The 17,339-nt window shown below is 32.5% G+C and overlaps 2 protein-coding genes and 1 long non-coding RNA gene across 13 annotated transcripts in view; 1 reads left to right on the top strand and 2 right to left on the bottom strand.

The window, feature by feature from the left end:
- Window positions 1-12,510, bottom strand: part of LOC114936709 (protein abrupt) — a 98,511-nt gene extending 86,001 nt beyond the window's left edge. For 2 of the 5 annotated variants that reach the window (XM_029309991.2, XM_029309992.2), the window contains exon 1: window positions 11,616-12,508. The gene's annotated coding sequence lies outside the window, so the exon portion shown is untranslated. Of the gene's footprint in view, window positions 1-11,615 lie in introns of all 5 variants that reach the window. The other 3 variants (XM_085490266.1, XM_029309990.2, XM_029309995.2) reach the window with 3 other exon arrangements.
- A 1,424-nt stretch (window positions 12,511-13,934) lies between these two features.
- On the bottom strand, window positions 13,935-16,773 carry LOC114936651 (uncharacterized). The gene is made up of 3 exons (XR_003820761.1): window positions 16,398-16,773; window positions 14,453-14,748; window positions 13,935-14,192 (listed from the first exon to the last, which is right to left on the bottom strand). It is a non-coding gene; the product is annotated as an uncharacterized LOC114936651 (long non-coding RNA).
- The window catches only part of Ca-beta (Calcium channel protein beta subunit), a 101,163-nt gene continuing 100,386 nt past the window's right edge, over window positions 16,563-17,339 (top strand). For 3 of the 7 annotated variants that reach the window (XM_085490261.1, XM_085490260.1, XM_085490258.1), the window contains exon 1: window positions 16,564-16,893. The gene's annotated coding sequence lies outside the window, so the exon portion shown is untranslated. Of the gene's footprint in view, window positions 16,894-17,339 lie in introns of all 7 variants that reach the window. The other 4 variants (XM_085490264.1, XM_085490263.1, XM_085490262.1 and 1 more) reach the window with 2 other exon arrangements.

The following is a 17,339-nucleotide window of genomic DNA, read 5'->3' as shown; positions in this document are numbered from 1 at the left end:
ATTTTAGTCTTCTTTTTTTAAGAAGAATTTCTCAAAAAAAAGAAAATCAAAAATTCCGGAAAAGATCTGAATTAATAGCTAGTATCCGATGTAAAAAAAAATCTTTTCAAATATCAAATTAAAAATTTATAATTTAAACAATGAAAAATGGAACATTAGAAAATACATTTAGCGAGTAAAAATTCTCCAGTTTAATTAATTTGAAAAACATACAAACTAAATATCTCTTTCACAGAACAGAAATGAATCATATGAAACAATATTTAAAAATAATTATCAAGTATGAAAATCTGCACAAAGATGATGTCGCGTTAAATAATTAATTAAATATAAAAGGATTCAGCATTTCGCATTGCAACAGCGGAAATCATGAACGGAATTAATTATTAATTGTAAATCGGGATCCCGCATCGAACATTGTAAATGGCGCTATTGTGTTCTTCGTTGCCGTAAGTTCGACTTAAAAAACCATATAAAATATTCTGCGATTTTTCAGTACCTGAGTCCCTAAAATCTTGGGAACCATTACCAACCGACGCAATTACCAGCTGTTCCCGGATGGTCTATAATGGTTTCAAGGGTCGTTTTAAGCGAGGCAGGTATAAAAACGAAACCTACGAATGCATGTGTGTACAATATGTATATACATCATCTACGCATGTTTTAGAAAATGCGATCTGAAAGATATATATCTTTTCCTAGCTCCTTATTGCGGTCTCTACCCTGTTTGAAGAAACTGTACCGGTTTGAACACTTGAGTAGAAAACTTGGAATGTTCGGATAAAAATCTAGGTACCTCTCTGGATTTTAGAAACTGAATATTTGTGGTGTCACATTATAACGGAGCAGCGTTATTATTAAAAAAATAATCATTAGTGTAAATCGACATATAAATTATAGAAAAAGTTATTCCAATTATAATTCACACACAACTATTTATAGGTCGACGAGAATTTTTGATCAATCGCTTCTTTTGGAAAAAAAAAATTGTGAAACATTAGAGATTATCAATATTGATATAGTCGACTCTGTATCAATATCCCGCTACTCATCCTCTCTATGTACATAATCTTGTAACTATGTATTGGTTACTCTCTGATTCCCTATTTGTTACCTCTTCTTGCGCAAGAGGAAATAATCAATATCTAGTCATGCATTCATGGAGCAAATGTGATTGATGGAAAAGCAGTTTGAGTACAAGAGCATTTAAGAGTCAATTATGCAAGAAAAGAAGTAATAATCGATTAGAACAAAATAAAAGAGCGAAGCTTAATTAAATATAAGCTTAACTTACATATTAAACATGTTTAAGAATATAAACTGTTTTCATTTTTCATCTACAAATGCTTAAATGCTCTAATAAATAATTTCATATTTTACACAGATAAATAAATATATTTAAAAAAATGTAAGTATTACGAAAATTAAGAAATAAAACTGTAATTACAACTTTTTTGTTTCGCGATTTAAACGAACAAAAATACTTTGTTACAAAACTGCAGGGTTGGGTAAGTTAATAATTTTTTGAAACTAAATTAAGTTAAAGTTAGTTGCTTATAAAATTAATGTAGTTAAGTTAAAAGTTTTATATGAACAAAAAATTAACGCAGTCAAAGTTAAGATTAAATTAACTAAAGTTAAATCAAAAGTTTATTTTTAAAAATATTATTTATATTAAATTAGAATTTTGTTTGTTAATTCTTTTAAAATATATAACAAATAATAAAGAAATTTTGATTTTTATATAAAAATATATTTTTTGGTAATTATATAATCGATGACAAATAAACATGAAAATTAAGAGCACTTTAATTTAAAAATAATACGTTTATAACTTATAAAAAACAATAATCGTACCCAGAGATAAAAAATTTAACTTAGGAGAAAAGTTAATAATAAGTTTAAGGTAAAAAATAACTAATTAAAGTTAAAAATTTATACATTTTAAATGAACTAGCCAAGTTAAGTTTTCGACTTTTAACTAATTAACTATTACCCAACCTTGCGAAACTGAAAATAAAATAAATAATAAAAAGACCAAAAAAATGAGATAATTTGATGAAAAAGATTGGAAAAGATTTTCGACCATATTACTAAACAATATTAATGACGAAGTCTCCAATAACTCGTCTAAGAGTCTTGACGTGTTGTCAAACCGACACTATGTTCGTTCTTGACATCTTAGAATTATAATTTTATTTTTAATTTTACAAGTAAGTCTCGCTTCTTTTTCTTTTTATCATTTTGTAATATTGTTAGTGAAGTAATTTTGTTTTTTTAATGTATTAATCTCTGTCTATGTATATCTAGATCACTTGATAAGGACTCAAAAAAGGGTCGAAACGTTGTGATTGAATAAATAATATTTACCAGTACGGTCGAGAGAAGATTTTTACCTTTTTTAAATTCTGTCTGGCGATTCTCAAATATCTACGTTCTTATTATTAATACTAATGACATTTCATCTGACAGTTCGCAAACTGATCGGAACCTAGTTTGAGATTTTTCAAATCCCTTGGACGTCAATTCTCTTCCACGAATATTATTACGTTATACAAAGAGTATAATCGATGAAATTCTAATTCCGGCGTTAGTGTCTGCGTGCTGCAATTCCAATATGGGTCTATCGATTTATCTCGCGATTATAAACAATATTGGCATTTGCTAATTCAATGGTTGCAATTAAATCACTCAAATAATGTCTGCCGCTGCAAATCACGCAACGCTATCACATCCCTTCCACCACTTACGCCAGATTATAGTTCGATATCCGGCAGTCCCTCAACAACGGCTCGGCATATATCACCGGCAAAGTTTGCCCACCGACAATTGCCCTCTCCCTCTTCAACCCCCATCATCGTTCCCACCATCGGACCGTGACGAATGTATGTACATCATCTCGCGGCCGCAATCTCGTGCCCGTCGATTCATTAATTAATCGCTGGACACACATACAAAGACCGCGTGTTCGCGCACGGTGGCAATTACCGGCGCATTGTCGCGCATAAATCATTAGCAAACGCGTCGCTTCCATAATTCGGTTAATTTGCAGTGTTTTTGCCGACGCCGGGCGTCATGTAACGCGCCGCGATGCTTTACCACCCCACCACCACTGGGCTTTCTCTTATCTTAATTATCTTGTTTAGGCCGGCCGTAATTTGCATTACAATGATACGATTGATGGGCGTCACGCGAAATTTCAATGACACGGTTCGGCATATCAACTGGAAGAGTTAAATTGGATATTTAAATAATTTATGTATGCAAATATAATGTAGCAAACGATTGTGTTAGAGACAAGTTAAACTAATAAATTGATGTGATTTTGTCCCGGCTTTTTTAGGTATATATATGTATGGTGACATTTCGTGATTTTAAATAATAAATTATTATTATGACGATTTATTGTCATTTTTCTTTATTCTTCTCTTGCGTGTGAAATGATAATAATTAAAATTAATAGCTAGAAGATTATCGTTAAAGAATATTATTTGTATATAAGATATAATCAATTAGCAGAAATACTTGTATTTATTTAATTCGATGTTCAATCCATAATTTTTTAAAAACTGGTTTCAAATTTTAAATAATAAATTATTATTATAACGATATATTGTCATTTTTCTTTATTCTTCTCTTGCGTGTGAAATAATAATAATTAAAATTAATAGCTAGAAGATTATCGTTAAAGAATATTATTTGTATATAAGATATAATCAATTAGCAGAAATACTTGTATTTATTTAATTCGATGTTCAATCCATAATTTTTTAAAAACTGGTTTCAAATTTTAAATAATAAATTATTATTATAACGATATATTGTCATTTTTTCTTTATTCTTCTCTTGCGTGTGAAATGATAATAATTAAAATTAATAGCTAGAAGATTATCGTTAAAGAATATTATTTGTATATAAGATATAATCAATTAGCAGAAACACTTGTATTTATTTAATTCGATGTTCAATCCATAATTTTTTAAAAACTGGTTTCAAATTTTATAGTCCCAATAAATTAATAAATACATTTAATAAACATATTATTAAATATAATTATTATTATTATTAAATAAGTTCCAAACAAGGAAGTTGCTGAATTATATTTGTCACGTAATTAAATCGCAAATGATAAAATCGATATCTTATCAGGACCGATATAAGCTCTTATAGTTTAGAGTAACTAAATTCGTTGCCTTGTTACTTGATATATTTGAAAGAATTACATTTTAATAATTACGTTTAATAATTGACTAATATTATCTATTCGATAAAAATTAAAAAAAAATTATTTATAATATTATTATAAAAAAATTAAATTAAAATTATTCATAAAATATCAAGTACCATCTCAATGATCGAAAAATTAATTCGTCATGTGATAAATTAGAAAATGTATAAAAATGTGCAATAACATTTGAAACAGTTGAGTTAAATTATTATAAATTTAAAAAATTGCAAAGATGCAAGCTTTCATGTCAAAGAAATGAAGAATTTTATGTTTATAGCGATGATTCGTTTCTCATGTTCTGACCGTATATTTTTGATAACAACGGGATTAAATTCGTACGTATACGTTCACCGATAAATAATAGTCTGAAGATAAAACAACGCAATGAGTACACGCGCTTCGAATCGTCAAACGTTCTCGTTTTTATTGATGTACACCATTCGACAAATCTAGTTATTATAAATTGTCTGAGTTAACCCTCGTCAATAATATATAAGCGTTTTGCGAGCCTTTGAGATTCACTTTAAATTTACATAAATATTTCGATGCAGGCGTAAAATTACGCATGATATTGTCCAGTGGTATAAATTTCACGCATTTTGTTTCAAATCTAAAAAATTCGTTTGCATTAGAGTCACGAACACATCCACGTGAGTTACTAATAAAAAGTTATTGCTTAATTTAAAAAACAAAAATCTATAATAAAAGAAAAATCCATTGTGAAATACGCGAAAAACAAGCCATGTGTACGCGGCATTATTTATTGAAAACATCGGGTACCATAGAAAAACGAATCACAAACACGTATATTGAAAAAAATAGATAGAATAGAAAAAATAGATCTATTGGGAACAAATGTTGCAAAAATCTCGTATAGTTAATAAATTCCAATTTTAATATATTTTAATAAAAATTGATGTAAAAAATTGCTCTTTCTCTCTTCTCTTTCTATTTCTATTCATTTAATATTATTTACAATCGCGACGACATAATGCAATTACTGTCGTTGTTGAGTTGTCGTGTAATCAACTTCCTCCAGTCTTTGAATCTATTTTACATTTCATAAATAAATGATTAGAGATAGGTATAAGATTTTAAAAAAATGCCATTGTGCATTTATTATTTTTTTCTATTGCAAATTGTTTCTCAATTTTCCTAGTATTTCTATTACGCTTCATATACACGCGCTCGTGCGGGAGAACGTAATCACAAAGAATGATTACTCCCACTCCTACATACATAATGAACATTCGGTCATGACTATCAGCTTATCGCGACGCGTGTGAGTCAGTCATTAATAAAAGGGTAGCCATGCACACCGTGAAAAGCGTAGAGCCGAGGGTTCGTATCGATCAAATAACCATCCGCCGCCATGTATAAAGATGCAAACCGAGGGGTTTCAGTCGCGTAAACGTGATAGTGATTTTCATTCAATTTCCAATACATAATTATTTATGAAACGAGCCATTTATGTAAATAAAATATTTTTACTTAAATCAAAATTGTACAATAATAATAATCATATTATTATACTAAAAAATTACGCTATATCGTATAATGATAATAATTATAATGTATTATACTAAAATTATTTTTAGTATTATTATACTAAAAAATATACGCTATAGTATAATAATAATAATTATAATTAAAAATTGTATAATAAATTATAATATTATGGTATTATTATATTAAAAAAAAAAAATAAATAAATTACGAAATAAATATAGGCAATTTGTAAATGTCCAGCCGTATACTTATACGCTTTTAAACAATGTTAAAACTGATAGTGTAAACGCGTGAACTGAAATTAAAGCGACGAAGCGTTTTAATTTGTTCGAACCTCCAATTATACGAGAAAATTCCGTATCCTTTGAAATACATATACATATATATATATATATATATATATATATATATATCTTTAACGTTGTAACTCTCGCTCCGTAGGATATCCTCTTTAAGCGTAAACGTACCTGGTGATCAACAACAAACCCGCGGCTCGCGTTAAAAAAACCGAGCAAAGTGTATTACAAAGCAAGAACGCTAGAATAAATAAATAAACGGCGATGTGATAATAGATACGATGCCGATCAAGTCCGGAAAAGTGCGTCTATTTTTAACAAGCTCGCTCGAGTATAAATGCGAAGCTACATTGCTATGAAACTCCAGGTCGATCCGTTTGACCCCCCGATATGCGCGCATGCATTACCGGATAATGCACGTGCGTACATTAATTACGCGTCGGACAGCCCGTGAGTTCTCTTTCTCTCTTTTACGCCCAGGAAGCCTCGTATCGAATTTATCAAAAACACAACGGGAAGCCTGTGGGATGATAGAAGAGAAAGTGAGCGCGTCCACGATGCAGAATGATGCTGCGTTTCTCGTTATTACGTTTAGAGAAATCCCGCTTACTCCCACGAATTTCATTCCGGACAGATTAATCGGCGGCAAATGTTGTAACAGAAGAGAGAGAGAGAGAGAATCGTTCGCTTACTTGTCAGAGGTGTCACATATAAATCAGCATAATTCTCGCGCGACCGGTTTATTTTCGTCATTTTCCGCATTGTAGATCAGCAGTTCGCTTATGAATATATAAGTGATAAAAGTATGACTATTATGAGCCTGAATGTATATCGGTAGAAGAATGTGAGGCTTTAACCCTTGCAATTGACCCAACCGCACGTGTAAAGGATGGCGCAACTGATATACGCAAATGGTTGAAAATAGCAACAATGTGTCATTACAATTCGCATCGAATTATCCGGAGTGTGACGGAATAATGTATGTACATGTGGACGTGTGTATGTACCAGCTTTGATTCAAATTCTTGAATTTTCGATTTAAAAATCTTTTCGGTGATTATGAAAAGATTTATTCATTATATTCACCTATACTGTTTCTAATAAAACTTATTTTTAAAAAGTTCTTGTTTTCTCTCTCAAAAAAGAAAAGAATTTTCCTCATAAAAAATAAACACATCTATAAGTTTAAAATTTGATGCAAAAACGAATAATCGTGGGATAATACATTTGTGCTAGATAAGTAAATAAGAGAAATATTTTTAAATCATTCATCAACAATACTAGGTAAAAAATTAATTAAAAAATATTGTAATATTTAAAAATGATTATATATTAAAAATATATTGAATCATTCATCAACAGTAATTAAACAAAATCATAATTTTCCTGTAATAATGATAAGAGGATTATTATATCTTGTGTATTTGACATATTGATAAGAAAATAACGCAATATGGCGTAATAAAAAAAATAATTCCAGTATATGTAATGATCGTACAATAATGCAAGTTAAAAAGAGAACAACCCAGTTCTAGAAAACCTTGTTTTGTTTGCGCACGCAATTTGCGTATGGAGCGAGTATAACCTACTATTATTATCATGAGTAATAATAGCAATACAGCTGCAGCTGTTCTCTCGTCGATGTACGGAAACATGTCTGAAATGAAAATGTCGCAATGCAATTCTCGTAAATTGTATGTGGAAATCGTATTTCACATTATTCTCTATCGAGTCTACTTTTACGCAAAATTGCTTACGCGTATCAATTAAAATGTGTGTATAATGATTACACGCAAAATCATGATTTATATAAGTTCTCGAAATTTTCGAACCATATCGATCAGTATTAAACGCGTGATTGATAATTGTCGTTTTTTTTTTTACGCAAAATTTTAGCCGTCTATTTTGACCAACGCGTCGACACAGAAAGGCAAGTAATTAATTACACGGGATGAAAGCCAGTGAATGAGATTGCGGAGGATGAATCAGATTTTAAATAAAACTCGCTCGCTGATACTCTTATTAATTCTTCTCTGATTGTCAGAAAAAAAAAAACATACATTCATAGAAAATTATTCCATTTTTTTCTGCAATATAAATACAAATCGGCTTTTGTTCCCTTCGCTTTGGTTAAACAAATTCCATCAACTATTATTATTTCGCAAATTGAACGAAATATTCACGCAATTAATACGTTAGCTTTGATAGATAAATATATGACGTATATACAATAATATATATATATATATTATGTATTAATTTTTAATAAGAATTTTGACGTTAGTAAAAATTATTGGGTAACATCTTAAAAACTTGCATTAAAACATTGTATCTTTTTGTAATAAAATAAGAGTCAAGAACCGAAAGCATATGGTACACACAATGCACCATGAGACGTCGGAAGATCTCCGTTAGGCTAGGGATCTCTACGTAAATGTGTGCATGTGTACGTACACATATGTGACCATCGTTGTATTCGAGCTGCACAGACCGATTTATTGATCACACGCGTCGCACGCAATACGACGAATGCGTGCCTGTTATGTCGCAACATGTACGACGTCTAAAAATTCTGTCCTATGATTTCATACACCGAGAGAATTTCCTCTTAGAATTTACCATGAAAATTATGGCAATATAATATTATAAGAATTTTATAAGAGTTTGAGAGTCCGATTAATATTTACCACAATAAAAAATATTAATATCTACATGGTAAAATTAATCAAATATATTTTATATTTTATTGGCAGATATTATTTATTGTGGAAAATGATGGTAATCGTAGGACAATATAATATTATAAAAATTTTATTAAAATCGTGAGAGTTCGATTAATATTTACCACAATAAAAAATATTAATATATACATAGTCAAATTAATCAAATATATTTTATATAGAAGCTTCGAAAATCATAGATAAAAATCATTTCATTTATCTATATAATCATATTGGCTTACTAGAGTTCAATTTTATCGAGGAGGAATTATTGGAATATTTCAAAACTAAGGCACATATTATAATTTGTACGGCATATATCTTTTCATTTTCTTGCTAATTATGGAATTATTAAAAATTTTAGTCTGCTAAAAGAGAAATAATAAAATTATACACGCGGTATTTCATATTTGATTCTTTCGAAATTTCAATTTGTACTTTTTATCAGACTGAAAAGAGCGGCAACTAACAAAGATAAAACCTAAAAATTTTAGGTTTACCATAAAGTACATAGATTTCATAGTTGTGTCTTATTGTGTGCAGAATTGTAATTTCAAGAACTGCATTTTTTCTTGTTCTGTATTCATTCTTTGTGAAAGAATATTTACGGTGTAATGGATGGTATAGAATGTCTACTGGTATAGAATCATGTTTCAATGTCAATAATGATTGTGGGATTTTTTCATTGTTATTCACCGAAAGTTAAAGAAAAATGAAATTTGCAAATTTTGTAAAGAATACTAAGTATAATCGACTTTATTGTGATTTGACACATATGTGACAGAACTGTCACATAAAATTCCGCCTATGAATATAATAAATCTGATATATTTAATAAATATTTTCTGCATTTAATATATTATTTGTATTATGTTTATGTATTTCACATTTAGTTATTATATTTAAAAAAAAATGAATTCTTTATTTTGATACAAATATTTATAAGACAGAATATAATATAAATTCGATAAGTATATTCTTATTACATTTTTTTAATAATTAATTTTTAAATCGAAAAAAACATAAAGAATTTTTTGCAATTATTCTTATATTACTTCTAAAAAAAATTATAATTTGATAGCAGCATATCGCTTCTGATAATCATCGAAAGATAATAAAGTGATTAATTATCAGTGCGGAAAGACAATCATTTTGACAATTAAATATTAAAGAATTACAGATGAATATGTGAAATGAAAAATGGATTGCAAGAAATTACAACACTGTGATAAACAGACTGATTAAAAATATATAAAAATCGATTAATCGTATGAGATGGTAATACAAAATTATAAAATGAAATGAAAAAAGATACAGCTTGCTACTGCATCATCGATGTAATTGCACAATATTATTTATCATCATCGATCACCAATACATAAATAAATATTATCAAAGTCGCAATAATGTCATGTTTCAAAATTAATACGAACTATTTTTCATTACGTTTCTATCAATTATTCAAAGACATTTTCTTAGCATCTCTTCTACGAAATAATACATGAAATCTTCCCGTAGGTTATTTGATAAATATTTTTCTTATTATATAAAACGATGTTGTAAACTTTAGTGTTTACTTTAATATCAATTATTGAAAATAATACAGATAATGCATCCATATATCAATCAGATGTATAAAAAAATTGAAAAATCTGCGTTGTATTTCTTTGCGAAAGACAAACATTTCGTAAAAGGAACGAGCTATTATTTTTCTACATACATTAAAAAAGTATCGTCCTCAACAATGTATTATTTTGGATATATGTGTGAAGAAGCAAAATGTCACATATGTTTTAGAATATTCGAGCCATACTGCGAAAAGTTCGTAAACACATGTTTCACGAAAAAGAAAAGAATGTACACATAAACTCACGACGCGTCGAATCGAGCAAAAATTTGTATTCAATAATGTTGGCAACTTCGATCAATTTCAATTGAAATATTTCAAAAGTTTTTATTTATTTCGCGAGAAAAATGTGATATAATTCCGCAACAAATAATAATAAATAATAATAATAATAAACTCGCACATTTATTGTGAAAGATTACTTGAACAATATATCGATGATACAAGTCGGCGAAATTGGAGCAAAAATTAGCAAGAAATTTTGCTAAACGAACGAAAGAATTTTTGCGTAGAATCTTTACAAGGACTCGTCTATTTCAAAGTCGTCAAACGTCATCGCGTAAGAATTATCTATACTATAAAAAAAAAAGAAAAAAACGCGCACATCGCGCAATGAGCAGGACGGCACAATTAATGGCGTGGGCCGTGGTCGATCGTGCAATTAACTTTAACGAACAGGCGGCCTTGCGATTAAACTTAATTAGTATCGCAGTAATAACTCGTTAATAATCAGAACTATGTACAAGAAATAGCTTTTATGCGCGACCGTATACACGTGTATACTCATCATTTTCTTCAAATAATCTTTTACAAACACGTGTATTATTTGTATGTGTGTTGATATCTATGTATGTTTATAAATTTGCGTAGAAAGGTCCCTAATAGCACAACATATCCGGAAGACATTCAGAGGATATCCTGAGAACATTCCTCAGGATGTTCTCTGAACGTATTTGAATATTAAATAAGAAGAGGTTTGTTCGCGTCGCATGCTCCAACTTGCTCCGTTTTGCTCCGAGCGCATTGGAGTAAGAAGAAGTATATTGGAGCATGCGACGCGCATTGGAGTAAGAAGCATGTTGGAGCATGCGACGCGAACAAACCTGAGATGTTTAATCGCACTCTCATAAAAAATTAGGTTAGAGACGAAATAAAAGAAAAAAAAATTTTTCTATTCCATTTTCCTTCGATCTGCCTTAAAGCTAAGCACAATATATATGAACATAATGAATTACCTCGATCGCGTCTTCCTTAGTAATTCCAGTGAGAAACGAAAAATAAGAAGAAAGATTGAGGGATTCTCCTCCGGCTTTAGAGTTCGAACGTCGATGCTGCGTGAGGATGAAGCCCGGGCGAGGAAATTCCGGCAAACCGCGTCGTAATACAATCAAGAACTGACACTGACCGATGAATGATTATTGACCGAACGGAAGAGCGTAAGGAAGCTACCGGCGAAGCACTACTCTTCCTCTCATCTCCACGTTCATCAGGCGCGCCGCCGCTTCCCCGACACTTCGAAGCTCCCTTTTCCCTCTTCGTTCTTCTTCCCTCTTTTTCCCGCGCGCGCGATGACATACGCGTCGCGTGTCGCGTCAGAAGCGCGACGGACAAATCGCGAGCGACCGCGCGGCGGCGTGAAGTTGTCGACGATCGCTTTCGAGAAAACGCGCGCGTTTTCCAAACTCGCGTCAAGAGAGGGAGCGCGCGATTTCTTCTTATATCAACCGGAGGCGAGTATACGTAAATAAAAAAACGCGCACTATATATATATATATATATCTGTATATTTATATATATATATATATTTATTTTCTATATATATATATATATATATGTATATATTGTCTCTCTCCTCCGGCTGATGTGGAACACTGCGGACGAGGCACGGTACGATACTGTCAGCGCAAGGACGGTCAGGCGAATGGGATCCTTAGCGTTTTCGGCGGCGGCAGCGGGCGCCCTCTCTGTTTATAGCGCACTCTGTCCCTCTTTCTCCAGTTTCTAGCGGCGGATGTGTTTTCTCGTATGGCGTACTGTCTACTCGCCGACCGCGGCGTACACGCACACCACTCTACCAGTCGGTACTAGTACAGTGGCTCTTTATACCGTTCTCCTACCATCGGCTCTCTGTCTGTGTCATGACTGCAGGGTTCGCCCCACCAAATCCACGCTTCGCGGTGCGCGCGTGGTTACCATTGCTCTGCTGAATCTGGAGAAAGGGGGAGAGGGTACGAAGAGGGAGAAGCTGAGGGAGAGGGAGAGAAAAAGGGGAGAGGGAGGAAAAGAGGGAGAGAGATGGAGAATGTCAATAAAGACGGAAGGAAGAGAGAGAGAGAGAATTTTGCCACCTTACGTGGAGAATGAAGACGGACATATACTTTAAATTTAAATACATCTTCCGGTGAATACTTACGAGATTATGATTTTCGGAACAAGCGTTTCGGAAATCTTGAATATTAACGTTATCTTTGAGACGAAGCGAAAATATACGGTTTCTAAAAACGGATTTAGTGTCACACAGTTTCGAAATAGAAAGTAATCGATAGTGATAAAACGAGAATATATATTTTCTTACAATTAGCGATCGCTTTCTTATAAGACGGATTTAAATTTTGCAGCCGCATAAATGTATCTACTCGCTCGTGTAATATCTTATTTATTCTTCCACGAAGATATATATGGTTTGTCTCTTGCGATCGCTAATAAACGAACAATGTTATAAAAATAAAGATATTAAGAAATGACATTAATAAGTATTTAAAAGACGGTATTGCGCTGATGATTTCACTTCGGGCATTGTTCCTTAATTATTTCTAAATTCATTTCTAATGCATATTATTGAAACAATTTTAAGATCAAATGATTAATTATTAATAGTTGAAAAATATTATTCTTTGTTCTTATTTATTCGTTAAAACATAAGCTGTATGTTGCTAATTTTATTTTGTATCATTTTTTCTTGTTTTTCAAAATATAAATAAAACGTGGAAAAGAAAAGAGTATCACCGAGATTCAAGCAGATTATATTAATCAGTTAATTAAAAGAAAGGAATTTGAAAATGATAATTTTAAAAATATTTATGAATTAGTATCAAGTCAAATAAACTTAATTGAAAAATATAGTAATTAAAAATTTTCCTGGTAGAAATAATAATCATTATGACATTTTGACGTCAAAATTATTTTCGCTACTTGGAAAGAATACATTTATTCTGAATATGTATTTTAATAAAATTTTCAAAACTTTTTACTATTTTCGTACATATATGCCATTCGAATATGATTAGGCATTGAAGGAAAAGTTTAAAGAAAAAATAAATTGGTCAATGAATCAACAATACGAAATCATAATTAAATTTAAAATCTTATAAAAAAAAAGATAGATATTTCTAGAAAATTATAATTCTCTTTTTTAAATAATTTTATAATAGATTTCATTCCTGCATAGCTTTCTATTTTATGAACTGCTCAAATATGGAAATGAAACCATAAACATGCTGTGTCAATAATTTTTGCAAAAGGTTTTGGGTCAGATCTATGTTGTATCTCTTTTATTTGCTATTTTTTTTGTACACAAGAATACAGTCCAATATTTTCATTGTTTCCTTTTCAACTATTAAGGGTTACCTACCTGTACATAAATCGGTAATATCTCCTTCTTCAAGAGAAAGCAAATTCTTGCAAATTGTCCAATGGTGTAACGTTTTTCTTTTGTGGAATTTGTTTGCAGAGCGTCTTTTCTCACGATTTTACCTAATCCACAGGACAGCGTCAAGACAACAAGAAGAAAACCATCGATGATACGTACGTATCTAAAAAGAAAAAAAATGTAAAATTATTTTCTAATAGTTTGACAGATAAAATATTTTTTAATAAGATTAATAAAAAAAAATATTTTCGAAAAATTTTCATCTGAAAATATTTTGCGCAATGTACATTCCAGGATGCAGCCGCCAGCCTGCAGCACCGGGCTAAGTTGCAATTCTCACTTGCTACCCTTAAACGTCATGCGATCGATAAGCCGCGGCGCGAAGACACACCCGGGGGTGCAAATCTGCGACAACATGCTTACCAGAAGGTGGTGACTCGAAACTCCAGGGGGTGTTCCTTCTCGGAATGTCGGCGTTGTTGAAAGTCGGTAAGACCGTGCGGTAGAAAAAGGTCGAATAACGAAGGTGGTGCGTTTACGCGGAAAAATACCGTACTTATTTCATTTTCGCCGCAAATACTTCTTCCATTTCAATTGCTTCCCCCTCCGATAGATGTCGGTGTTTGCGCAACGTTGCAACAATAGGGTTGCGAAATCAAAGCCGCATCACAGCGGGGGATGATTGTTTTGCTCCGAATTCTCTGCTCCTGTTTCTTCATCTGTGCGTACACGTGATATAAAATTAATATCTCGATAGGAAAATTACTCAACTGCTCATGCAAATGCAGCCAGAATTATATATTTATTTTTTATTTTTATTTTATCTCTTATTCATTTTAATTGTATGCTTATAATTTATATAATATTTGTTTAATAAATCTGCGATATGCTAAATTTAGCTGAAATTGTAAATCTTCTAATATCTCAGAGTAGTTTAGAATTATTATGTTGCAACGACGATTTTATATAAATAATATTACGTTTTGATACCGCAAAATAAACGCACATCAATTTTTTTATTTTATTATTTTTGAAAATTAGTGAGATTTGTGAAGATTTTTTGTTAATTGTTTTAGAGATTTAATGAAAATGTTCGTTGAATATTCACATAAATAACTTTCTGGTAAACAGCATAACTAATGCAATCGCGTTGATAATGTCATTTTAAAAGTATCAATAAACATTCTGATACGTATTCAATGATAAATAAAAGCGACTAGCTTTAAAAGCAATTAAATTCGAGAATTATATCTTATTGCTTTAGGAAAAAACATGACATACATTTAAAATCGAATAACTATAAAATATCCTCAAATAAATATGTTCCTCAATTGTATTATTTTTATGTAAACTTTGAAGTTATGCATTTATTTATTTTAATATTTTTTTCCTCTTCCAAAAATACAATAAGTATGATATAGAAATATTAAATTTATATTGTATGCGTGATCTATTTTTGTTATTTGCTTTTTGAGATATTCAGCATGCTGTAAAATTTATAAAGCTTCATGAGAAAGAGAGAGAGAGAGAGACGAGATAATACCGTGAGTTTTAGAATAAAAGGAGCAAAGAAATCTTGACTTGACAGGTAACATGATAATTTCAAATATAGAACCACGTTTCCAATATCCTATTTCTAAACAAAACTACGAACAATGTGATATCTAATGATTGTATAATTAAAGATCAATTAATTTTATTTTCAAGTATATTTATTTTTACAGAGTCGTTAACTATTTTATAAAAGAGCCACTTAAACGTTTTAAATGTTCAATTAAGATATTATTAAATTCGATTTAGATTTCTTCGCTCAAATGCAATTAAAATCAAGAATCAACGCATTAATAAAAAAATCATCCTGTCGTTCATAATAACATTAGTTGTCACTATGATAAATCGAATTTCATATTTGAATAATCAAACATCGGAATATCGACAGGTATGCACGACAATACATGGATATTTTAAGAATGAAAAACTTTAACTGTCTATACCGCGTCAATTGTAATAACGAACAGAAAGCATTATTATTCCAGAGATCTCTTTAAATATCATACAAATTATGAATGAAATATTTTTCTCGAAAATTATATATATTTTCCAAAGACGCGAGTGTGTTTTGCCATTTCAGCAAAGCACCAGAGCAACATATAAAATTTCATGCGACACGTCGTATAATTAAACAACTCATCATTGTGCGATATAGGGAAAAGATTGAATATACGCATCCCTAATAGCACAACATATCCGAAAGATGTTCGAGGATATTCACAGGATATCCAGAGAACATTCTCAGGATGTTGTCTGAATCAAAATTGTCGGGCAAAAGCCTGGCAAGTTTGACAGGAAAAGTTTGACAGCGGATCACCTGTGCGAGCCCCCGAACTGTCATATCTTTCGGAATTTCAGCCACGTGTCCCGCGTCTGCCACCGATTGTCCGGAGTCGCTGCGCGATACGCCTCGGCTGCGCCAGCGCAAGCGATCGATATCCCAGACTGCCGGGGTTTTCATCTGTCGCTGCGTGACGTCATTTTGCGCGTACCGAGGCAAGACGACGGGGGCCGTAACCTGCCGAGGGTGGCCGAGGAAGTTCGCGGTGTGAGTCGGGGTGGTGTGAGCGGAGCGAGGAGCCGTCAACGGCGAGAACGGCTCGAGTATCACCGTCGAGTTTTAACGTAGTGCGTGCGTCCGCGCCACGTCGCCCGAAAACGTTCGTCCCGCGAAAATCCTCCGGCGCGCGAGTTCCGATCGAGCCCGCGAAAAAAAAAGTGCGCGCGAAAGTGACAGCTCCGCTCCCTGTGGTGCGTGCTTACGGTCCCTGGAGAACGTGCTGGAGAGACACGACTCGTCGAGAGACACCCCAGTAAGTCTCACTCAGTCGGGGAAAACCTTCGCGAAAAAAAAGTCTACGAGGGCACTCTCGGTGCTTCGTCTGAATTTTCGAGCGCAAGGTCGCGACGACCTTCGAACCGAGGGATAAGGATTTTGCTCCGGAATCGTTCCGGAGGAGCTGGACACGAGGTTGTCCGTGCGTGAAGGTGTCGCGATGACACACCGAGCTGTGATCGTTTGCCGGTTTTTCACTTGATTTCCACTGACGGTTTTCTCATGCCGGTGCAATGGAGAGACCGGCGCCGCTCTCGTCTGATCACAGCCGAGCTGCAACCCCTTCGGGTCGCGGCGCAGCTGAGCTCGACCGGGCGCGACCCACAGCCCTACATTCACGGTCTGCGGCGTGACCTAACTTCAACTCACCCCACCTTAGACGAGGCCCTCGTCGCCACCCTCTCTCTGTTTCGAGGACTGTCA

Source organism: Nylanderia fulva, unplaced genomic scaffold (genome assembly GCF_048542155.1).
Source record: "Nylanderia fulva isolate GAGA-0341 unplaced genomic scaffold, ASM4854215v1 Scaffold12, whole genome shotgun sequence".
Classification (NCBI taxonomy): domain Eukaryota; kingdom Metazoa; phylum Arthropoda; class Insecta; order Hymenoptera; family Formicidae; genus Nylanderia; species Nylanderia fulva.
The sequence above is the reverse complement of the archived record's forward strand: the minus strand, read 5'-3'. Positions and strand labels throughout refer to the sequence as shown.